This window comes from Amblyomma americanum, chromosome 11, assembly GCF_052857255.1.
Source record: "Amblyomma americanum isolate KBUSLIRL-KWMA chromosome 11, ASM5285725v1, whole genome shotgun sequence".
NCBI classification, from domain to species: Eukaryota; Metazoa; Arthropoda; class Arachnida; order Ixodida; family Ixodidae; genus Amblyomma; species Amblyomma americanum.
The window spans coordinates 111,776,127-111,802,239 of record NC_135507.1 but is presented as its reverse complement, the minus strand read 5'-3'; the positions used below and the strand labels follow the sequence as shown (position 1 = coordinate 111,802,239).

Here is a 26,113-nt window from a genome sequence, read left to right as displayed (position 1 = left end):
AACGCAGGTCAGAGGAAGAAGATGATGAGGAGAAAGGGAGGGCATTATGTTACAAACTGCGAAACCTAAGCCAAGGCGCAACATATGTCTTCACTGCACAGGTCGGTCATCTGCAGTCGCTCGCGCAGTGGCTACCCCCATGCAGCTACGTGAACAAACAGTCACACTGTAACCCTCATCGTCACACTCACTACCAAAGGTTTAGCGCAGACCCAAGGACAGACAGAGAAGTCACCACAGCACACATCTGCAGTTGGTCGTCACACTACTAAGCACGCTGGGCAGGAATCGTTATTTTATCTAAAGAGAAACGCCGGAGGTGCTTGCGACATTTTTAGTGAATTGTCGCATCACATTCCTTCGAGTCCCTTGTCTCGACGAAACGGGTTTTTTAGATACCAAGCACTCACCATCATCATTAGCCTGACTACGCCCACTGCAGGGCAAAGGCCTCTCCCATGTATCTCTAATTAACTTTGCCTTTTGCCAGCTGTGCCTACCGTATACCAGCAAACTTCCTGATCTCATCCGCCCACCTAGCTTTCTGCCGCCCCTTGTTACGCTTGCCTTCTCTTGGAATCCACTCTGTTACTCGTAAGCCCCGCCGGTTATCTTGCCTACGCATCACATGCCCTGGCCAAGCCCATTTCTTCCTCTTGATTTCGGCTACGATGTCATTAACCTGCATTTGTTCCCTCACCCACCTTGCCCGTTTTCGGTCTATTAACTTTACACCTATCATTTTCCTTTCCATAGCTCGCTGCGTTGTCCTTAATTTGAGTTGAACGTTTTTCGTTGGCCTCACATTTCTGCCCCGTAGGTAAGTACTGGTAAGATACAACTGTTGTATACTTTTCTCTTGAGGTATTTTGGTAAACTGCAATTCATGATCTGAGAGAACCTGCCATACGCGCTCCACCCATTTTATTCTTCTAGTTATTTCCCTCTCATGATCCGGATCAGCTGTCACTACCTGCCCTAAGTAGATTTATTCCTTCACCACTTCCAGCACCTCGTTGCCAATTGTGAACTGCTGTTTATCCTGAGCTAGACTGTTGAACATTACTTTGGTTTTCTGCATGTTAATTTTTAGACCCTACCGTACTGCTCCTGGGTATCCTGGGTTCCGCTGCGTTACGAACTGTACACGTGAGGCCCGATAACATCTTTGGCTGCGATGGAAATCAACTTCACATCGACAACGCATCGGACTGGGCGTCGTCATTTGATGACACTGTTATTCCAGCGACTACATTCATACATTGCACCGCGACGTCATCGGAGCTTACGGGTATAAAAGAAGCAACGCAGGAATTCGCCTTCAGTGGGCACGGCGGACCCGGGCCCAACATGTCGCTTACGAAGACGCTGTACTACGTTCTGCAGATTATCCTGGGAGCCGCTGCGTTACGAACTGTACACATGTGGCCCGATGACATCTGTGGCTGCGATGGAAATGAACTTCACATCGACAACGCATCGGACTGGGTGTCGTCATTTGATGACACTGTTATTCCAGCGACTACATTCATACATCGCACCGCGACGTCATCGCAGCTTACGGGTATAAAAGAAGCAACGCAAGAATTCACCTTCAGTGGGCACGGCGGACCGGGCCCAACATGTCGCTTACGAAGGTGGTGTACTACGTTCTGTAGATTATCCTGGGTGCCGCTGCGTTACGAACTGTACACATGTGGCCCGATGACATCTGTGGCTGTGATCTAAATGAACTTCACATCGACAACGCATCGGACCGGGTGTCGTCATTTGATGACACTGTTATTCCAGCGACTACATTCATACATCGCACCGCGACGTCATCGCAGCTTACGGGTATAAAAGAAGCAACGCAAGAATTCACCTTCAGTGGGCACGGCGGACCTGGGCCCAACATGTCGCTTACGAAGACGCTGTACTACGTTCTGCAGGTTATCCTGGGTGCCGCTGCGTTACGAACTGTACATATAGGTACTAGGCGCGAACACATACAGACACAAGGAAGGATGCGGGACAAGGCACCACTTACAACTGCTTTATTCAGGGCACACCACACACACTTGTATAGCTGTCTTAGACGCAAGGAACACAATCAGATCAAGATCGATATGCAAGTGCAATGGTTAAAAATTTCTTTTCAGCCTTATACAAAGATACGGATGGTTCGCTGACGCACATGCTAACTTTCTCTCCGATATAAAAGAGCCTCAATTAATTCCAGAGTTTTCGTATCTTTACTGGCAGCTAGAATCCGCGCCCCTGAAAAACATGGCTCACAGGAGCGTGACGGGAAGGACCTAATATGCTTGGTATGTTTGGTATGCTGATCAGCGGGATAATATTACTTAGATTAATAAATCGCTCAGAGAAAATTACCAAGCAGCAGAAAAAAACAACCATGCCGCCTGTGGGATCCGAACCCACGACCTCCGAATATCGCGTCCGGTGCTCTTACCAACTGAGCTACGGCGACGGCTGTCCAATCTGCTGCTCTCGTGGGTATTTATGTTTATTGGGTGTGCGCGAACCTTGAGTGTTCACCAGCGCCACCCTCGGCCATAGCGACGGACGTAGCGCGTCCTGTAATGCCGCGAGCATGACGTGGAACGTCATCTAACGGCGAGGGCGGAAACTGTGCAAGAGCCCTCTTATGCTACCTATGACATCAAGACTGCCAGAACCGAGACCCTCGTTAAGCTATTAGCAGACAAGGTAAAGGAAAAGAGGGGCCCGTTTTGACAAACCTATGAAGGGAGCCAACAGTCACCGAAAGCAAGGTGCATAGGGGAACGTTATGGTTATTTTTTTAATGTGTTGTACTCATCAGTGGGATAATATTACTTAGATTAATAAATTGCTTAAAGAAAATTACTTACCAAGCAGCACAAAAAACAACCATGCCGCCGGTGGGATCCGAACCCACGACCTCCAAATATCGCGTCCTGTGCTCTTACCAACTGAACTATATATATTATATATATATATATATATATATATATATATATATATATATATATATATATATATATATATATATATATATATATATATATATATATATATATATATATATATATGCCCGCAACCATTTCATGCTTACATCTAATCTCGAAGCAGCAATTTTTTCTGACGGCTTCTTTTATTGAGAAAGCAATACTACGCCACGTCTAACCGCCCGTCGCGTATGCCGTGCTCCTGTTACAGTGCGCAACTCGGGCACCGTATTCACCTATTTACAAACAATAATGGACTACAGCCAGTCGGATGCCTTTACTGTGAGCCTGCGAGGTGTCTGAGGTATAGTAACTCCGAAATAACAGCTAAGCCTTCCAGCATTAAAAAAATTCAGACGAGTAGGCGCCTACGCACAGCCGACTGCACGAGCAAACGCGCCTTTGAGAGAATATATTATGGCAGTGACACGGCGCTGAACTTACATCTGGTTCCGTTGAAGAACCACGGCATACGAGTCTGCAAGATCTTGCGATCAGGGTGGCGCAAGCAAGCTAGCCTCTACAGAGAATGGCTCTTCCTGAGAGCACACAGCGGCACATCAGCTCGTGGTGCACTTGAATGGCGGCGGTGGTCTCAGACGGCAGACAGGACTACGGAATTCTTATGGCAGTGCGCGCTGCCGCAGCTTCGAGCCATCACTAAGAAGACGCATCAGGAAAGCTTCAGTCCTGTCCACACCTATGGTGAAGTGTCCTTGCCAGAACAAGTATAAGACGTCCTTAGACGAGGACCAAAGTTCGCCGTTGAACCCAGGCGATCGACACCGGAACTTCTCGCGATGGTGAGACAAGTTTCCAGCCTAACAGCGGCTCCTGAAGTGAACCGATGCGTTTCAGACGGAGTGGACATTTTGAGAAAGTGTAAACCTACCATGTGTAGAATTCCAATCAAATTAACCGTTTCCTTTTTAAAGAACAACTCGCTGACCCTATTACAGGCTGATAAAGAGGGAGGTTTTGCAGTGATGCCAAAAGAGCTTTACTTATTGAAAGCAGGAAATACTATCAGTTCAACTTTCCGGAAGAGAAGCGGTGTCGCAGGAAGTAAAGTGAAGGCCCGAACACGGAAAATGTGTGCACAAATGAATTTGGAAACCATAGCCAAGTGTATAGAGAAAAGCAAGGGGTCCTGCTTAAAAATATTCTTCACAGCAAAAACTCACAAGCTGGACTGCCCACTTCGAGCAATAGTCACCGAGGATGGCACATGGCAAAGGTCTGTCGCGTTATTTTTGCAAGACAAGCTGAAACTGTTAACCATTGACGACCCTTTTCAGGTGAAGAGTTTTAACCAAGTAATCGACTTCTTGCAAGAAAATCCAGGGAAAGGCTTTTCGGCCTGCACTATCGATATAAAAGATTTATATTATTCCCTTCCGCAAAAAAAAAAAAACTGCTGACGTGCGTTGAAAAATGCATCGATTCCTTTGGTGCGGTAGCTTTCCAGAATTCTGCAGGCATCAGCATAGCAACTTCTTGGAACTCCTTACTTTTTACCTCAACCAGACATTTTCCACCTGGAATGAATCTGTTTACCTCCAGAGCAATGGCGTCTGCATTGGATCATGCATAGCTCCGATACTAAGTGGCATTTATCTCGCGCACCATGACAGGCTCCTTGACAGTCAACTAGACGAAAGCGTGGCTCGTGTTTTTAGGTTTGTAGATGATTTTTAGTTTTGATGACATGTGCAGATGACATGTTTTGATGACATGTGGCCTTCGCAATGGGGTCTGTTTCCGCCTCCCGCCGCACCTCGGTGGTGTCGCCACTGCTACACCGCTCCGCCGCTGCGACCGCCGTTCACTCCGATGGAGAACGCGCGCTCGCTCCCAATTCGGCCCGCGTCAGTGGTAACTGTCAAGCCTTTATATTTTGCCCTTTACGCTTCACGCAAAGACCGCGTAGTCAGCCCCTTTCCCATGGGCGAAATCTGAAACAACGGATTAACGTTTGCGCGCTCACTCCTTGAGCCGGACTGTGTATGGTCGAACGTATTCTTCGAGCACAAACGTCAACAGGTTCCGCCCTTATATTTGGCTAAAAAGCAAGGCTTTCAGCTTCTGTAGTTCGTCTTCCGGCAGGTTATTTGGGAGTGTGTAGAATGATATGCGGCATGTAATACCTGGATGGCGAGTTTCAAAGAGTAAAGGATTCTGCAGAGCAAATATAGCTACTGAAATTTCAAGCGCAGCTTTTTTAAGTTTGCACAACAGCGGCATTAGCAAGAATTCATGTTGCTACCTAGGAAAACGCGTCATGTCATTCGCGAAAGGAACGGTTATAGACGGAACCCAACCCCGGCTACTGGAGCAGAGCACGCGGCACGCACGCGATGTCCGAGATTTCCTCTTGGAAATGCATTTTGAAGTTTGGCGGCGTCTCACGACCGCCCATCCCACCACATGACAATGCGAAAATTAAGTCACTTGTTTACAGTAACTGCAAGCATGAACTAACTGCCAGCAAAGCAAAATTAGGAACTGCGCTCTGTCTTAATAAAATCGGCCTTTACGAGCGAGCAAGCATATCTGGGAGGCGATGACTACCAGCTTTGCATTATTCTCCTGCATATCTGTAGCCTCGTCCTTGCTTTCGATAAACCTCTCGTGAGCATGAACTTTATTCACGTCATTTAGGAAACAAAGTAGCACCACAAAAAGAAGTTTTCCGCAACTTAACGGAGCTGCACTAAACCTCACAGCAATGCGCGTTATACCAGCTGGCTTAGCTTATAATGTAAGGAACAGAAAATGAACATTTGCAGTACTTACATGTTAGTAAAATCCCCTGAATTTAAGAAACTAGAGGGCATTCGGCATTCAGGTCCATAATCTGATGCATTTTACAATGATATTTAAACCAAATATTCTAGGAAGTTTCAGGACACGCCGCTGGTTGAATTTACGTGGAGAACAAAAAAATGGTGCTCTTCGTGGTAGCTGAAGTCACTTATTGGACATACATACTTTCTGAAATTGCAATACTCACTACATGTCAATATCTGTGGCACCATACGCAGCTTGTACTCATTGATTCTGTATGTTCTATTAATGTTAGTCAGGCCACAATGACGACAAGGAAGCTAGCGTCCAATTAGAAAATTGTTTATTGGGGCTAACTCTTGTCCTCAAACATAAAGCATGCAGTTCAGCGGCGCAGCGATTCAACAAGTGCTCGGTCAACGAAGGTCAGAATGACGGTCGCTCTCGGCCTTGCACAATTTAAAGGTGACCAGGAACTTGAAACATTAGACGCCTAATGCGCTTACGACCATTATGAATATGAAGAGAGACTTGCACGTGGCTACAGACATTCCAGAGGGATCTGGTGGCTTCTTGTTTGACAACAAAAGCAGAAAGGCCGCGGGCCATTGGCTTTGAGCAGATAAAAATTCATTACAATGCTTCTTAACACTTGCTCGCACATTAGTAATTAGCATTCTTTTGAGATATCAATACAGGCCTCTCGTTTAAGGAAGTTGTGACGTATAAGAGGGTGAAAATAATTTCATTCAGGACTTGCGAAAAGCGATATCGGCGTAATTAAGTACTATATACACCACCCTGCAATCATGCCATTTATTTGACAGTTCAACGCTCAAGTATCGTCTCAAGCCACCAGCTACGGCGCTATGGAATTTATGGCTCAAGCGTCGTAGAGAATTTTTCCCCAATATAGTACATTTTTATGGGACGAGCACAAAACATTCGTTCTCTGAGTTTTCATTATCTTCCTCTTAGCACTAACTTGTCATTTAATCACGGACCATGATATATAAGAGAGGAAGTGATCACAGTATTTCCTTCTGGATTGAAAACCAGAAATGCTCGACATAGTTTTTAGGAATGGGAGAGGGATTCCTAATTTTAAATGTTTTCATCGAGCAAAGTTTGTGACGAAGAATCTGTGCACATGTGGACTTTGTTGCCGATACGCTGCTTAAGCATCTGGATTTTGTTTTCTTTGACTTCGGTGCTGCGCTCACCATGAAGCAGCGGACCACAGCGCAAAACCAGTCAAAAGCCACCCGCCGCCGCAGATGCAGGCGGGTTGCGAGTGGTGGGGTCGTCGCGCCTCTAGCGGCGGCGGGCGGCGTAACTCCCGGAGAAAAACTCGCATTGCTTCCGCGGCGAATGCGAAGGCCGTATGAAAGAGCGCGCGCGCCCCTCTCGAGGCCGGCCGTGGTCTGATAAAGAACTACGTTTCCTTGATGAGAATAGAAAAACGTGCGCAGCTGGTCTTGTGCCACTGTAGACCTGTGCTCAGGAATTGTCATTTTCGTCAATCTGTTTTGTGTATCTGTCTTTTCATTTGAGATTGGTTGCCACTGTATTTAAGTAGTGAAAATCACCTCAATAAAAACCAGTTGTAAGTTCAGCGCCGTGTCTGTGCACTTGTCACGTCCTTCGTCCCCTGCGCTGCTGGAAAACCATGTCACACCAACTTGCCCAAGCTTCTACAGTATCTGCTTTTTCGTGCTCACGTTTAAGCCTTGTCTTTTATTTTTTTCTCTTCTTCACTTAGTTGTTTGCTATCGTGACAGAAGTGCCATCTCGCATGCCACTGCTCACTTGCTGTAAAGGGGGTGGGAACACTTGTGAAGCTTTAATCGCTTTTATTCCCATCCCCTCCATCAACGTACGGTGATGGATATATTATTATTATTATTATTATTATTATTATTATTATTATTATTATTATTATTATTATTATTATTATTATTATTATTATTATTATTATTATTATTATATCCCCCGCGCGCATTTACTGCTACTACTTCAACACGAAGGAGCGTTATATGCGCCATGGTTTTGGTTCCACGCGTTTCTCGTCATTAAGCAAGCCTAATTAAACATCACCTGACACTGGTTTCTAGTATATATCCTTTATTAGAGCAGCAAGGTGGGCCGGTTAGTACTGGCTTACGACTGAATCAACCGTTACTGCGCACAACAATGGCAGGGGCTAAGCACGTGAGAAACAGGAAAAGCGCCAGGACCAGGTGTCCTTCGAACATGGTCGTACTTTGGCGCATTTTCTTGGATGCGGCATGTCTAAACTAGCGCACATGTATGCTTCTTGGAAAAGGTGTGAGAAAACTGTGCCGGACCACGCTTGCATGAAAAAAAAATGAGTTTTTTCTCAGCATACGGGCAAGTTAGCTGAAATGGAAACGCGGACAGCATACGCCACAGGGAGGAACTTTCCCCGTCACAAGCGGAGCCCATGGCACTGTGCAGGTTTTCGAAAAGAGCAAGCGCACTGAAATACAGCGATGGCGTGGAGGTACAGCATCCGCCACGCGTGCAAGACGACCAGGTTCGAATGCTGGTGCCGCCCAATCCGCCGGACAAAAAAGAGATGTGTGTGTCGATGGAATTGCATGACTGGGTTACTGCCTCATTACAGTAACCAGAACAGAATATGGCAACCCCGGCCCTCAGTCCCCAGCGGCTGCGGTCAGATCTGCGACATGAGAAGAGGGTTGCAGCGCCGAAAAAGAGAACACACAGCAAGTGAGACGAGACAGGCGCAACTCTCAACTGTTTATTCACCGCAAATGCGAATGAATATAAGGACAACAATCAAGATGGGTACCAAGAACCACACATGCCCGCGATGGTTTTACATAAAAAGTGGATAAAGGTAGGTGAGGCACACAGGTATCTCACCCCCGTGTATCTAAAAAAGTTTCATTCTTATAAATGGTGATAGATGGGGCACTAACACAATGACTACAGTTGCTTTTAATATAGAAGGCCTCAAACAGTTCACGGGCTGTCTGGTCCTTACTTCTGTTTAAAACCTTCGTTCCTTTCAGCCTTGCTACACACACAATCTTTCTTACGTCTCCTCAGGCTTTACAATTATGCGGCAAATGTGAACCAGTACCATTTTGTAAATTCCGACTATGTTCTGCTAATCCGTCGTTAATACAACGGCCGGTTTGTCTGATGTACTTCTTTCCGCACGTGAGAGAAATCTGATAGACGACTCCCACGGCACATTTAACAAGCGGAGCTTCATGTCTCTTTTTACATTCAGTTTTGTTTACCTTGTTGGGACCAGTTTTAACACACATGGCAGCTAATTTCGGGCGGAAAAAACCACAGGAACCTTATATTTTGTTGTCACATGCTTCAAATTGTGCGCCACCTTATGGGTGTACGGGATGACAACCGGTCTACTTTTGCTATTGGTGCCCTCATCTTGGTCACCTTTTTTACTACGTTCTTTCTTCAATATTCGCAGCAAAGCTTCAGCTACTCCGCTTAAGGTCGACGTTGGAAAGCCTGCTTTTTTGAACTTCCGAATCTAGGTTTAAAAGCTTTCCTCCGCTTTATGGCAACATAACTTCTTCAGCGACGCTTCCAGGCACATCTGAGCAACGGCGCGCGTTACTGTCTTTGAATGGGAGGAATGATAGGGCATTAATTCTTTTTGTGCGCGAGGGCGATACATCCAGCAAAAGCTGTGGTCTTTAAGGGTGATTTCAATGTCTAAAAACTGCAATCTATTGCCTTGGGCGAGCTCATGGGTGAATTCCAAACCTTTTCCAAGTAGTTTAAAACCAGATAAAACTTCTACCACTGTTTGTGGGTAAGATGAGGAAACCTGTTTCTTTAAAATAATTAAAAAGTCGTCAACATATCTAAAAGTTTTCAGCACTTTGACTTCATCAAAAGTATCCGCCAATGATCTGTCCATCTGCGCAAGGATGATGTTACATAGCACTGGAGCCACGCAAGAACCAATGAAAATTCCTTTTTTCTGAACAAACAGCTGGTCTTCAAATGATACCACAGTGCAAGACAAGCAGTACTCTAACGGTGCCAAGAGATTCGCAACAGAAACACCGGCAGCGTTCTGGAAGGAAACCGCCCCATTCTTTTCAATGCACGACTGTACAGCTGCTAACAACTCACTCTGTGGGATAGAATAGATCAGATAAACGACGTCAATTGAAAACATATATCCTGAAGACTTATTGTCATGCAAAAATTTAACATCAAGAGAGTTCCTGCAAAAAAAAATGGGTCTTCGACTTTTAAACTATTAAGATGTCTTAGCGGGACACAACTAACATGGCTCTGCCAAGCCCCTGTTTCACTGAAGATACATCTGAACGGTATTCCTTCCTTGTATGTTTTAGCGGTAAAAAAACACATTTAAGCTATTTCCTTTACAAAGCCGAATATCTTTAGCAAATCTGTCCAAGCCAATACTTTCACACAGGGAAACCGCATTAGATTTCAGCTTGCACAGATTAACCACGGTCTTGCGGAAATTTCTGTGCACAGTCTCATGAACCTTCTCGTTAAACATACCAGACGGTATGAGGACGAATCCGCCTTACTTGTCTGCTTGAGTGAGTCGCAGCTTCTGGTCGGCGAAGAACTTGACGACTCTTTTGGTGGTCTACTCATGTCTAGTTCCGTTGACGGGCGCGGTACTGTTGAGGCTGCCCACGCCGTCTAGCAAGCACCTTTCCTGGTCTTCCGGGTCAGCTTTACTGGAAATTAAGTGTGTAGCAAGGCTGAAAAAAAACGAAGGTGTTAAACAGAAGTTGTGGGGACCTGCCCTGCAGCCCCTGAGTTTGCTTTCCCGCGAGGCACCGTGCAGCGGCTGTCTCACCTCGAGGCTGACCGCATTCCCTTGTCAGTTACATTAACTGGCAAGAGAGGGCGCCAGCATCGCTGCGGGGGGAGACTGCCAAAGCCCGCGCGCGGGAGGGGGGGGCCTTGGGCTGGGATCGTCGGCACCGGGCGGACGTGTCGCTTGCGGCTCCGCTCTTCGCCGGCGGGGCGAGGGAAGCGACGGGGGGACAGGCTCCCGCACTCGTCCCGTCCGGCCTGCGGAGTTTATATCCCTTGCCCTAGCGCGGGCGAACATTCGCTCGGGACCTTGGTGGTGAGTCGGACGACCTCGATTCATTAGCATACCTTGTTGCTAGCTGGCGTTATTGTTTCTGTAGCAATAAATGCCTGTTTGTGTCAGCCAATGTGTCGTTCCTTTGTTTCCCCAGAGCAAGACCCGCCGTGGTCGGCGAGCGCTCGGTAGCGTACGCGATCACGGGGTGGGGTCCGGGCGGCTTTGAACCGTGTCAGCCGCGATTGAGTGGGGAGAACGTACTTATTTCCCCAATTCAACCCCACATCTGGCGCCCAACGTGGGGCCCGCTCTTGGAACATTGGACGACTGTCCGTTCGGTTCGAGGAACGCTCTTTGTCCGGACTTGACAAGTGCGAGGCCTAGAGTGAATTTTGATCGCTAGCACCTGCGGCATGCTTTCTTGAGTGCGAGGTGTATTGCGCTGCAGCATGTTTGAACTTTTCGACATGCTCAGCACATTTTTTCCCCTGGAGATTCTTCGCGAGAATCACTTGGTCCGCATCGAGGGAGCGCGAGGCCTAACGCCCGCGGAGTCGCCGAGCCCGAAGCGAGTGAGTACGGAAGCCGTGTGGGTGGTCCGAGTTTCTGTATATATTTTCGTAGTCTAACGTTCGACGGAATACCGCCTGGTCAGGATGAAGCATAATAAGAGGGTGAAGTTTGGGTCACTGACCAAGTCAAAAACAAACGAAAAAGAATGATTTTCTCTACTGTCTTTTTTTCGACTCTGGGAGTCGCGGCTACGGGAGCCGGGTGGCCTGGGGCCACGGGTGCCGCTACGAGCTCGCTGGTATTGCAGCTCGGCACCGGGCGCTCCGACACCGTCCGATACGGTGGGCGCCGACCGCTCAGAAGCTGCTTTGAGCAGTGAGCGGGGTAGGACCACCCCACAAAGCTGACGTCTCCTCGCGGCTGCGCGCACATAACCCGTTTCGGGTCTTTGTGGCGGTCACGGTCGTTGTCAGTGGTAGTTAGGCCTGGGGCTTTTCGGAGCTGCCTGCACCACGTTAAAAGAAACACGACCACCGGACCGTGTCGTTGAGAGGGGGCGCACTTTGCTGCCTGCCCGGTTTTTTTTTGTAACTTCTCACGAACTGAGCAGTCTCGTTCAACTCAAGAAAGGGCTTTGTTCACTCGAACTTTGCGTTTGCACAGCCGCCGACACGTTTTGCTAGCGAGTTAGGCATTGTGCCACGAGGCCCTTGCGGATGCCGTTTCCCCTCCCGTGACCTACGTTAAAGGCACGCCGAGAGCGTTTCGGCAATTTTGAAGATTCGGTGGAGCCACCCAGGCTTGCTGTCCGGTGCACATCTTCTCGCTGCCACCTGCTGCGACGGAGCGGTCTGTATCCTGTTCGCCGCATCCATCCGGGCCAGCTGTGGTGAGACCAGTCAGCAGTCACCTCCGGCTGCTGCTGCCCTGGCGACTACTGCAGGATCCTGGCCTGCAGTTTTCCCACCGGCCTTCGATTCGCGGGCCTGCGGACACGGTAGTTCGCGGGCCATGCGAGTCGTCCCAGCGGAGACCTTCACGCCGCCGCCTTCGGAATACCGCGGAAGTCTGCGTGGACGCTGTCGGCGTGACCTCCGCTGCAAGACGTGCCTCAAGGACATGAAGACCAGGAGACTCCTCCATAGCATGTACTTTCAGGCGTGTGGGTCTATTTAAGGTTGGGGGGATGTGGGGACTTGCCCTGCAGCCCCCTGAGTTTGCTTTCCCGCGAGGCACCGTGCAGCGGCTGTCTCACCTCGAGGCTGACCGCATTCCCTTGTCAGTTACATTAACTGGCAAGAGAGGGCGGCAGCATCGCTGCGAGGGAAGACTGCCAAAGCCCGCGCGCGGGAAGGGGGGGCCCTTGGGCTGGGATCGTCGGCACCGGGCGGACGTGTCGCTCGCGGCTCCGCTCTTCGCCGGCGGGGCGAGGAAGCGACGGGGGGACAGGCTCCCGTACTCGTCCCGTCCGGCCTGGGGAGTTTATATCCCTTGCCCTAGCGCGGGCGAACATTCGCTCGGAACCTTGCTTGTGAGTCGGACGACCTCGATTCATCAGCGTACCTTGTTGCTAGCTGGCGTTATTGTTTCTGTAGCAATAAATGCCTGTTTGTGTCAGCCAATGTGTCGTTCCTTTGTTTCCCCAGAGCAAGGCCCGCCGTGGTCGGCGAGCGCTCGATAGCGTACGCGATCACGGGGTGGGGTCCGGGCGGCTTTGAACCGTGTCAGCCGCGATTGACTGGGGAGAACGTACTTATTTCCCCAATTCAACCCCACAAATTAAGGACCAGACAGCCCGTGAACTGTTGGAGGCGTTCTATATTGCCAGGTGGCGCTGAAGCAAAAAAGACGTTGACGCTGCTGGCGTGCGGATTGAAGGACGTTGAAGTTCGCCGTTTCTTCCACCGAAGAACGTGCTGCCAAGCCCTCTCTTGCCGGGTCGTTGTCTTGTCACCAACAGCGTGACAAATCTGTTGGAGGTGGGATCGATCTCATGTCCCGTACCCCAACGGTTAGCCGGCGCTCCAGTCCTATACCCGTCCAGACGCCCGTCCACCGTGCTCGCCGCCGGATTCGAGGCTTACCACCGGAGCCTGACCCATCGGGCATGTCCTCGGTGCATCTTGGCGCCGGCTCAATGCCTGGCTTGACCACCCCAACGCCTGGGGCGCCCACACCCTACTTCATGCTCCAGAACCCACGCATCCCGAAGTCCTTCCACGGCGACATCTTTGAGGACGTGGAAGACTGGTTGCAGCACTACGAGCGAGTTGCCGCATTCAACCAGTGGGATGACGCCGCCCACCTCAGAAACGTCTACTTCAGTCTAAACGAGGGCGCTCAGACATGGTTTGAAAACCGTGAAGATCAGTTATCCTCTTGAAGTGAGTTCCGGCGCCATCTCCTAGAAACATAGGGCAGCTCGGATCGTCGCGAACGGGCAGAACGCGCTCTGCAATCTCACGTTTAGCTTCCAAATGAAAACGCTGCAGCGTATGTAGAGGACATGACGCGCCTCTTCAGGCGCGCGGACTCTGCAATTTCCGAGGACAAGAAGGTACGCCATCTCATGCGTGGCGTCAAGGAGCAACTTTTTGCTGGCCTTTTCCGCAGCCCTCCGAAGACTGTCGTCGAGTTTCTCACTGAGTCTTCCATGATTGAAACGGTTCTTCAGCAAAGAGCGACCGCGTACGATCGACCCGTGTCCACCGTTTCCGGCAAATTACCATTCCACGGCACCGACGCCTCCCTGCTACGCGATCTCATACGTTCGATTGTGCGCGACGAACTCAGGCAGCTGTACGGGGCCCCTCCCACAGCTCCATAGCGACCTTTGTTTGCGAGGAGGTGCAGCAAGCGCAACGGACGTCCTTTCCTGCCGATGAGCCTCGTCCATCCCCCCTCCTGTCTCGCCTGACTCGTCTCACCTACGCTGAAGCCCTGCGGTGCCCTGCTCCGGCTTCGGCGTCCTTCTTTCCGGCTCCTGCTGAAGTGCCGGGGCCGCCTGCACCCGTGCTGCAGTACGAGGAAGCTCCCCGACCATCCGCGCGCAAAGCCGACGTGTGGCGCACATCCGACCGACGCCCCCTATGCTTTCACTGCGGCGAACCAGGTCACCTGTATCGGCACTGCCCCCCGCAGGGGGGCGCCTGCAGCTTGCAGGCGTCGCGACGGTGAGTGGCGACACCGCGGGTTCCCGAGCATCCGCAGGGACATCCCCGCAAGGGGATGATGGTGAACTGTGCATCACCACGGACCCGAGCACCCGCGCCTCGCCGTGCGTGGCATCGCCGTGTCCGGGGAAAAGGGGATCCTGGTGGTTGAGCCGATGCCGAGCGTTTGGACCCTTAAGGCCCCTTGGCAAAGGCAACACACCACTTTGGCCCCAGCTTCCTGCAGACGGCACCTCCGGCCTGACCCGACCGGGGGGAATCGGCAGTCGCCTTTTCCTATTCTCCACTTCATCTTTCACTTTCCTATCTCTGTCTCACAACTCTCCTATATCCTACTCACTTCTTGGATTTTCCTGTTTTCCTGGCGGCGAGGGTTAACCTTGTGTGACCAACTACCCTGAGTTGAGTCATATTTGGTTATAGTTAAGGTGCACAGCTGGCGTGGGCAGGACTTGCTTTCAAGTTCCTGTCCCGTCCCCTTGTTGGACTCCGTGGTGGGTGGCTGGCACCATGACCGAATAACTAAATTTTCTTTATGGCTCCCCCCCTTTCAAAACCTGATCGCTCTCTGAAAAGAGGGCGGAACGAAGCAACAGACTTTTTCCCGAAAAAGAAAACAACCTTCCCAAAGTTCCATGTCATACATAGTACAGTAGAAGGAGAACAGGCGAGAATACTATCACCCTTTCTTGTGTCAAAGTGCCTAACAGATGCACTGGGCCCCGGATATAAGCTATCGAAAATGGCCAGTGGCGACTTATTACTAGAAATCCGTGACCATACCCAAAACTCTAAGATCTCAGACATTCTCTCTATTGGAGACATCCCAGTCTCCATAACAGCCCACAGATCCCTCAATACCGTCCGTGGTGTCATCTCAGAAAACGACTTCATTCATCTAACAGAAAAAGAAATGCTAGAAGGTCTCAGCGACCAAAATGTCACAGATGTCTATCGAATTAAAATCCGCAAAGACAACAAAGAAATAGATACTAAACACCTGGTACTCACATTCAGCACAAGCACATTACCTGAAACCATCGAAGTCGGATATCTTAAAGTTAATGTCAGGCACTACATTCCTAACCCACGCAGATGCTTCAACTGTCAGAGATTCGGGCACGGCTCTCAGAGTTGCCGCGGCCGCAAAACCTGTGCGAAATGCGCTTCTAAGGACCACAATTCAGAGGAATGTGACGCAGCACTGCGCTGCGCAAATTGCGAAGGAGACCACGCTGCGTACTCCAGGGCGTGTCCGTCCTGGAAAAAGGAGAAAGAAATTATCACCATAAAGACCAAAGAAAACATTTCATTTAAAGAAGCCAGGAGGCGTTTTGCACTAACCAACACATTCTCGTTCACAGCGAAACCAAACTTCGCTGATGTGGTGCGCAGGGGCGTAGCACCACACAGCACTCCGGCTCCTGCCGAGGCCACTTCCACCGAGCCTATGGCAGGGCCATCCACGCCCCAGGCAGGGTCAGCGAAAGCTGCCCTGCCATTTTCACAGCAGGGAGCGCCGGTCCATGGGTCGGCATCCCGCAGGACTTCCCCCCGTCAGGGGAGGCCTGAAACTAACACAACCGCGGCTGCGCGGTCCTCCAGCACCTCTGGCGAGGTGATGGATACAACCCCCAGTCCGCCCGCTATGCAGCGGCGGAACAGCTCTCTTGAGCGAAAAAAAGACAGACCCCTCATAACGGGCCCTGAGCATAAGTAAACGCCTTAGCGTTCTCACCCCAAAAATAAACATGGCTTTCTTAATTCAGTGGAATTGTAGAGGAATTATGCGGAACTACAGCGACGTAACACATATTTTAGGGTCAATGTTACCCACAGTTTTATGTCTTCAGGAGACCAATCTTGGTCCACAACATGTGCATATCCTTAAACATTATAACATTTTTAGACGCGATCGCGAGCAGGCAAATCGACTCTCGGGAGGCGTCGCGATTGTCCTTCAAAGCGGCGTCCCTGCTCAAGAAATCAAACTTTACACAAAACTTGAGGCAGTTGCAGTTAGCGTCGTTACCTACAAAACAATAACAATTTGCTCTTTATATCTCCCCCCACACATCACATTAACAATACAAGATTTAGAAGGCCTGATCAATGAATTGCCGGAGCCATATCTGGTAGTTGGCGATTTTAACGCTCACTCCTCGTTTTGGGGAAGCGAACGCTGTGACTCTAGGGGCAAAATAATCGAAGATTTTCTACTCTCGAATAATGTCTGTCTTTTAAACACAGGAAAGGCCACATATTGTTGCCCAAGCTCAGCAAAAATGAGCTTCCTTGATTTAGCTTTCACATCACCGTCTCTTTTTACCGATTTTAAATGGGATGTTTTAAATGATCCTCTGGGAAGTGATCACCTACCCACTGTCATCAGGCTCTCGTCTTCCACTCCAGTCATCCCCACAAGACCACGGCGCTGGAAATTTCACCTCGCCGACTGGTCACTTTTTACAGAAAGTGCCACTCTAGATAAAGAATTTTCTGAAGACCTCAGCATAGATGAAATTAATGAAAGATTTACCACATGCATAATATCTGCTGCAACACTCGCTATTCCACAAACAACAGGACTCGTACAGAAGAAACACAAAGTATGGTGGACAGAAGAATGTACATTTGCAAAAAAACAGCAAAATAAAGCATGGGGCACCCTGCGCCGGTACCCCACTGCAGAGAACTTACTCATTTTTAAAAGGGCCAAGGCGAGAGCGCGGTACGTGCGCAGGAATGCTGAGAAAACCTCCTGGCAGAAATATGTGTCCTCTATAAATAGTTCAATACCATCAAAGAAAATGTGGGACAAAGTTCGTAAATTCACTGGTGACCATACTTCCTTCACACTTCCGCTTTTGACAACACCCGGTACACAAAGATCGTTGGAAGAACAGGCCAATTTATTGGGCGAGCACTTTGCTGAAGTCTCAAGGTCATCCCACTACACAAGCACATTCCAGAAACACAAAGCTATAGCTGAAAAACAAAAACTTCCATTCGGAGCAGGCATGCAGGAAGACTACAACCAGCCCATTACACTCCAGGAATTAAATATAGTATTATCTTCCGGTAAAAAGACAGCACCAGGCCCAGACAATGTGCATTACAATATGCTTGCCCATCTGTCTGATACAGCCGTACAGGCACTGTTAAAATTCTTCAATAAAATATGGATGACTGGCAGAATACCTGAGGAGTGGAAGAAAGCAGTAATAGTACCTTTTCTGAAACCCGGAAAATCACCAACAAGTCCTGACAATTACAGACCAATAGCCCTCACCAGCTGCATTGCTAAATCTTTTGAAAGTGTAATAAACATTAGACTCACCTTTGTACTCGAATCTCGGCAGCTATTAGATGTTCATCAGTGTGGATTCAGAAAAGCATGCTCAACCACCGATCACCTTGTCCGCCTAGAGAACACCATACGGGAGGCGTTCATCCACAAGCAGCAGTGTATCGGGGTCTTCTTCGACATGGAGAAGGCATACGATACCACGTGGAAGTTCGGCATCCTCCGCGACCTAGCAGAGCTAGGTATCCGAGGCAGGATGCTGAACTGCTTAAACGACTTCCTGGCTAACCGCACATTTAGGGTCCGCCTAGGAACAACTCTCTCCATGACTTTTACCCAAGAGAATGGCGTACCCCAAGGTTGCATTCTAAGCACGACACTCTTCGTAGTAAAAATGAATTCGTTAGCCAGAGTAATACCCAAGTCCATAATGTATTCGGTTTATGTAGATGACCTACAGATAGCATGCACCTCCTCCAGCATATCGTCCTGCGAGAGACAAATACAAATCACACTAAATAAACTAGCTGCTTGGGCAGAGATAAATGGGTTCAAGTTCTCTCCTCAAAAAACAGTAGCTGTTCTGTTCTCATTGCGACGAGGCCTACAATTCAATCCCAACCTATACTTGAATCAAGCCACACTACCAATTAAACCAGAACATAAATTTTTAGGACTCACTTTTGACAAGAAACTCACATTTCTACCACACATTAACAACCTTAAAAAGAAAGCATCCCAAGCCCTCAATGTATTAAAGGTGCTCTCGCGAAAACGGTGGGGGTCCGATAGAACATGCCTATTACACATCTATCGCTCTCTGGTACGCTCCAAGCTGGACTATGGGTGCATAGTATACGGTTCAGCAAGAGCATCCTACTTGAAAAGACTGGACCCTGTTCATAATCTTGGTCTACGACTATCAACTGGAGCATATAGAACATCCCCGGTAAACAGTCTTTACATTGAAGCTAATGAGCCTGCACTAGAGGATAGAAGAGTCACACTGACATGCGCATACGTCCTAAAAACCCGTACTCTGCCTAAACATCTCTGCCATTCCATTGTTACCAAGTGCCCATCCAAAAGATTATTTAACAATAAACCACAATCCATCCGGCCACTAATAATGCGCTTTGAAGATAAATGTGAAGAGTTAGGAGTACTGGATGCCCTGCCGAATATTGCACAAAAATATGAAAATTTACCACCATGGTACAACCTGCCTTCAGTATGCGACTTCACACTGACACACATACATAAAAAAGAAATGCCACATCAGCTCATACTACAAGAATTCTTTGAACTACAAGAAAAATATGACACCTTCACTGAATTTTACACTGATGGGTCAAAAACAGAAAGTCATGTTGGATGTGCAGTAATTCAAGACAAAAATGAAAAAATGATACGACTGCCACAGTATGCATCGGTTTTTACTGCCGAGAGTTATGCAGTGTTTGTAGCCATTTATAGCGTCATTTACACCGATTCACTGAGTATGCTCAAAGCGCTGCACTGTAGAAACGCCGCTGAACCCATTATAGGAAACATCATACATAACATAATTAAAATAAAAAAACAAAAACATAACATTATATTCTGCTGGGTGCCCAGCCATGTTGGAATTGTAGGTAATGAGAGAGCAGATGCATGCGCAGCACAAGCTCGAATTGATCAAATAAAACAAGATAACATACCACACAGAGATTTTTTGAAATTAGTGCACAGTAAACTCAGAATTAAGTGGCAGGCTGCATGGGAAAAACAGGCAAACAACAAACTGCATTCTATAAAACCCGTTTTAGGAGAATGGAAATCATGTAGACATCAAGAACGTTTTACTGAAGTTATTTTATGTCGGCTACGCATTGGGCACACACACCTTACACACAACTTTTTACTGACAAAACAAGACAAACCTCTCTGCGAAATGTGCGGCGATGTACTCACTGTAAACCACATTTTAATTTCATGTAGAAAACTGGAACAACTGAGAAAAAAATATTTTACAACACTCTACAATGAATACACCCCATTGCACCCCAAGTTGCTTTTAGGTGATCAAGCACTGGTTGATCTTTCAAGTATTTTTAAGTTTCTTAATGAAGCCAATGTTTTAAACAAACTCTAGGTATAAAAAGTGTAACATTTAACAAGAACCTAACCTTGTGTTTGGCGCATCATAGCCATAGTTGCTTTTGCGCCATTAAAATCAATATAACTAACTAACTAACTGTATCGGCACTGCCCCTACCGCCATCTGAACCTCGAAGGCTTTCCCGCCGATTCTCCTCGACCCCGCTATGGCGAACAACCCCGGGCCATCGCGGATTTCCTTGAAGACAAACGTTGGCTTCAGTCTCGTGGCCAGCAGGCCCGATCTCCATCTCCCATGGGTCGACCTTCGCCATCTACTGCGAGTTTTTCCCGGGCGGCGCAAGGCCGGTCGCCTAGCTCACGGCGGGCGGGAAAACTGCAGCCAGCGACCTTAGTGGGTGGGCTCGCTGGACATCGTTGTGCGTGCGACCCCCCATCGACGCGGACACGACATGCCGACGCCTTGACGGTTCCGAAGTCACCGTTCACTCCGACAAAGCGACGGTTCGACGGTTTCGAGGTCCGCAGTACCCGCTCGCTTCGACACATCGACGCTAACACATGACGGCGCCTCAACGATTACGACGCCTGCGCTCTCCTGTCACTCCGACGCACTGACGCCATTAGAAAGCACACACCACACCGACGAATTCTCGGTGCCAAAGCCTGCAGACAACGACGCCTGTGTCCGATCATCCCCTCTGGAGCCTCCAACTCGCGAGCGGCTTCCCTTAGACACACCTGGTACACTGGATGGTCACCACGTTCGAGCGTTATCAGATACTGGTGCTGATTATTCGATTCTAAGCAGCCAGCTCGCCACCATTCTCAAAAAGGTTCTCACGCCATGGTCTAGCACACGCGTTCGCACTGCGGGCGGTCATCTGATTGCATCTCTCGGAATGTGCACCGCCCGAGTTCACATCCAGGGGCCCACATTTGTCGTCTGATGTCTTGTTGTGAATAACTGTTCGCGCGACCTCGTCTTATAAGTGTCGATTTTCTGCGTGAATATGGGGCGATTATTGATCTACGCCCAAGGTCACGTTTTCAACTGAGAATGCTGTCGCCCTCAGCAATGCACCACGACCAAGTCAGGCGCTTCGAGTTTTTACGGACACTGTCACCCTGCCGCCTCGAACGAGCGCCTTCATTACGGTTGAGTGCGAATCATTTCACGACGGTGACGCCATCGTCGAAACCAACCTTTCATTACTGCTGACGCAAGGCGTGTGTGTGGCCCGCAGTCTGATCCATCTTAACAGTGGCCAGTCACAGGTACTTGCTACCAATTTTATGCACGAGCATCGGCATCTTTTTCGCGGCACTTCCATAGCCTTTGTCGAACGCATCTCGGATGTTTCCGAGTGCTTAATTCTCCTCAGAACCAGTGCAGCCTCCTTTCTCCCTCGAGAGCCTCGATGTCAACACCGCGCTGTCAACCAACCATAACGGGAACAGATGTGTGCACTATTGCTCGAATTCAGAGTTTTTCGCCTCCTCGACGAAAGTGCGTCAGGCTACCATAGCCAAGCACCACATCGTGACGTACGATGGCGTACACCCAATCCGTCAACACCCCTATCGCGTATCGTCTACAGAGCGCGAAGTCATGTTAAGTCCCAAGTTAAGGAGATGCTCGAATATGACGTTATCCAGCCTTCCAACAGCCCATGGTCCTCGCCAGTCGTCCTCGTTAAAAAGAAAGACGGCACATTGCGTTTTTGCGTCGACTACCGGAAGCTGAGCGCAGACACGAATAAGGACGTTTACCCATTGCCACGTATTGACGACTCTCGATCGACTGCCTTCGGCGCGCTCGGTATTTTTCGTCCATCGACCTAAAAAGAGGCTGCTGGCAAATCGAGGTCGATGAACGGGATCGTGAGAAGACGGTCTTTGTCACTCCAGACGGCCTTTATGAATTTAAGGTTCTACCTTTCGGTCTTTGTTCTGCGCCCGCCACCTTTCAGCGGATGATGGACACTGCTGTCCTTGCCGGTCTTAAATGGCAGTGTTGCCTAGTCTATCTCGACGACGTGGTGTTTTTCGCCCACTCGTTTAGGCAACATCTTGAACGCCTGCGGACGGTCCTCGATGCCCTTCGTTCAGCTAACCTCACATTGAAGCCCCAGAAATGCCATTTCGGTTACCAGGAGCTGAAATTTCTCGGCCATGCCTTCAGCGCCGCCGGCGTGAAGCCCGACCCCGACAAGCTTGCAGCGGTTGCGGAATTCCATCCCCACGTGACAAGAAAGCTGTTCAGCGTTTTCTAGGGCTCTGCAGTTACTACCGGCGTTTTATCGAAAATTTCCCTGACTTCGCAGAACCGCTGACTCGCCTCACCCGCGACGCCACACCTTTTGTTTGGTCCCACGAGCACGACGTGGCTTTCGCCAAGCTCCGCCTGCGTCTTCAAACGCCGCCCGTTCTTGGCCATTTTGATGAGCGGGGTGACACTGAAATACACACCGACGCCAGCAACATGGGCCTCGGCGCGGTACTCGTGCAGCGCCAGGATGGCGTTGAACGAGTCATCGCTTATGCAAGCCGTGCTCTGTCGCGTGCAGAGATTAAATATTCCACGACTGAAAAAGAATGTCTCGCCTTTACTTAGGCCGCTGCGAAATTTCGCCCCTATCTTTATGGTCGCCCTTTCAAAGTGGTCACTGATCACCACTCCTTGTGTTGGTTGGCCAACCTGCGTGACCCCTCTGGACGCCTGGCGCGATGTAGCCTTCGCCTGCAGGAGTTTGACCTCACCATTGCCTATAAGTCCGGACATAAGCATCAAGACGCCGACACCCTCACCCTCTCTCGTGCGCCTGTCGAACTCGCTACACCCGACCGCGGCCACCTGGATCGCGGCGGAGTTGCTTCGGCCGTTCCATTCGGACGGAGAGGGCGTAACTGCATAGAGGGGCGTGGCCGCTCCTTTCGCCGCACCGCGGCGCGCGTGCCCGACCCCTCGCCTCCCCTGCTACGGCTTCGCAGGAGGCGATTTGCGGCGCCTTGGACGTATTGCGTGATGTAGAGTAGTGGAAAACCACGATGAAGAAAATTTACACTAGATCACCGATGCCTCCTGCGGCTAGGTGTTTTTTTTTTTTTACTAATCTCCAGACGCTACGACCGCATGTTGCCCGAAGCGGGCAGTCATGATGCCATGCGAAACGAGTGCTCCCCGGAAAACAATCATATCTGCGGGTTTGGGCGCAGCAGGCCAATGAAAGCATGGAAAAGCATTACTTCTTTATAAAAGAAGTGCCACGACTGACGAGGCAACGCAGTAATCAATTTTTTCCCTGTAAATTCATGAACGTTTGTACATGACGCACTAGATAGGTCAGAACGCGTTTACCGGTCAAAAAACGGCCTAGAAGGAAAATGGCAATTGTACTATGATGAAAATGGGCAGGCGATGTTGCACGCTGAGCTGTCAATTTTATGTTCATTAGGCAAGCTCGGCACGGTTCCTCCTGTACGAGAGAGTCTGCTCACCTGAGTCGACAGCCGTGGAGAGGAACGTCCAGTGGCTCTGATTAATCTGTATACCTGAATATCGCGGCTGTATTCGTGGTAAAAATTACCAGCATCACAAAGTCAGTGTATGCAGGAATTTATTGGAGTAGCACATTCAAGTATTGAAGTAGCTGGGCGATGATTTTCAGTCTTGAGGATTAGCCTGCAGAACACAATTCAGTGTTTGGCTGCTTACAGCAGGTAAGAGCACATGGCTGCTTCCTTCATGGCCCTCGGTTGTTTTCCTATTTTCCTCACTAATGCAGTTCATTGGACTGAAAGCATCATTTGTTTTAGGAACAGCGCAAGGTGGTTGCTCCCGCTCCAACTTTCGCCGTTTTTTTTTTTACTATCTGCGGCTGCATATAGTTAGGGTATCCAGGAAAAATAATGTACAGCAGTCCGCTTCAGACGCCGGATCTTTGCGGATTCAGAATGGTAGTCATTGCTCAAGAAGTGCAAAGAGCAGACGGCACTGCTGGCGGAGTTATCATGCGGAGTAAAATCTTTCCTCGATATAGCTTTCAGCCATGCGTGCCGTAGAATGTCATCAGCTGGGAATTCATGGAAGCTTAAGCCAAGCTTTTTTTTGTGCTGGATTTGCAATGTGGCATGTTCCTGAAAATACAGGAAATTATCTATGAGGTCAAAGTCCCTGATTATCAAAATAATGTTTTGTCTGAATCGAAGTGACTCGAACAACGAGATAATACATAACACATGGGTGATAGCAGCATTACCCCTGCAGTAGCAGCACTTGAGGGCTGGGAAGCCTACTCATACATACATACATACATACATACATACATACATACATACATACATACATACATACATACATACATACATACATACATACATACATACATACATACATACATACATACATACATACATACATACATACATACATACATACATACATACATACATACATACATACATACATACATACATACATACATACATACATACATACATACATACATACATACATACATACATACATACATACATACATACATACATACATACATACATACATACATACATACATACATACATACATACATACAAGTTTTATTCTCCACAAAGTGGAAGGAGGTGGAGGGAAAAGCCGTACATTTGCGGCTTGATAAATCCTCCGCCCCCCTTACAGTGTATACAGCAGCAGAGTGGGGCAGTAGACAGTCACATTTTTTTGTTGCAAAGAGAAAATAAAAACAGCACTGTATCGCATCAGACAATAAAATAAGCCTAAATAAGAGTTTCAATAGAGCACTGGATTTAGACGCCTGGAAAAAAAAATTTTCGAAATTGAAACAATGTAATGTAATTGAGCATAAGGATAGACCTTTGCATTCATTCACAAAAAAGAGTATGAGTAGCAAAATATTTGTACATATTTGGAAGAGACATATTGAATAGATCAGCACCTTCTTTTTCTGCAGCATTCAATAATCGCGGAAGATTATACCGGAGTGTTTGTTGTCCATAGGCAGTGCGACATTTTGGAACTTTCCATCGTTCTGGTGCTGTAGGTGGGATAATTGGGTCCTAATTCTGCCATTTCCGTAAAAACTGTACTCTCTCGTAGGACACTTAAACGATACTGCCTGCATAATTTGTATTCGTATATATTTCTTACTTTCAATAAATTAAGCGAAGCAAAGATATGTGAAGAATGTGCTGTGTATTCAACGTTTTCAATTACTCGTACTATTTTTTTCTGTAGCCTTTCAAGCTTCAACACATTAGTTTTTGTTGTTGTTTTGTTTTCGTTAAATTTTAATTGATTGCTGGAAGTCCACGAGTCCAATTTGCGCAAAAAAATATTTGCTTTAGTAATTCCTTCAGCTTCCGAACGTGTTTGCACCAAAGCACTCGTGTCATCGGCATATATAACGAACTTGGTATCTGAGCAGATGTGTACAATATCATTAATGTGCAAATTAAATAGGACAGGGCCTAAAATGCTGCCCTGTGGGACTCCTGAAGTTATTTTTTTTCTGTGAGAAATGAAACCATTTATGTCGACATATTGAAATCTATTTGATAGGTAACTTTTGAGCAGAGCCAAAATATGCCGCCGTATACCATAATGATGCAGTTTTTCAAAAAGGATAGTGTGACTAATATAATCGAAAGCTTGGCTAAAATCAACAAAAATACCCATAACAATACATTTCTCTTCAAAATGTTTTAGAATATATTCCTTATGGTCCAACACCGCCAGCTCTGTAGACCTGTCCCTCCTAAAGCCATATTGCGAAGTAGTTATTATATTATGCTTGCTGGAGAAGCGCGATATTCAATCTACGATAATTTTCTCGAGACATTTCGAAAAGGCAGGAAGAATTGACACCGGTCTGTAGTTCGATACATCATTTTTATCTCCTTTCTTATATAAGGCTATCACACGGGCGACTTGCATTTCTGTAGGAAAAACAGCTGTAGAAATGCAGAGATTAAAAATATGCCCTAGAATGGGGTTGATTATACGTATCACATACTTGACGGGTCTTATTTGTATACCGTCAGCGTCAACACTATGAGAATTATTTAAACTCAAAAAAAGAGAACGCACTTCATTTGCATCTGTTGGTTC

General features: G+C 48.2%; 1 protein-coding gene across 1 annotated transcript in view; it reads left to right on the top strand.

Annotated features, from left to right (window-relative positions):
• The window catches only part of LOC144111247 (adhesion G-protein coupled receptor D1-like), a 204,423-nt gene that overhangs the window by 122,176 nt on the left and 56,134 nt on the right, over positions 1-26,113 (top strand). The gene's annotated exons all lie outside the window — the stretch shown is intronic.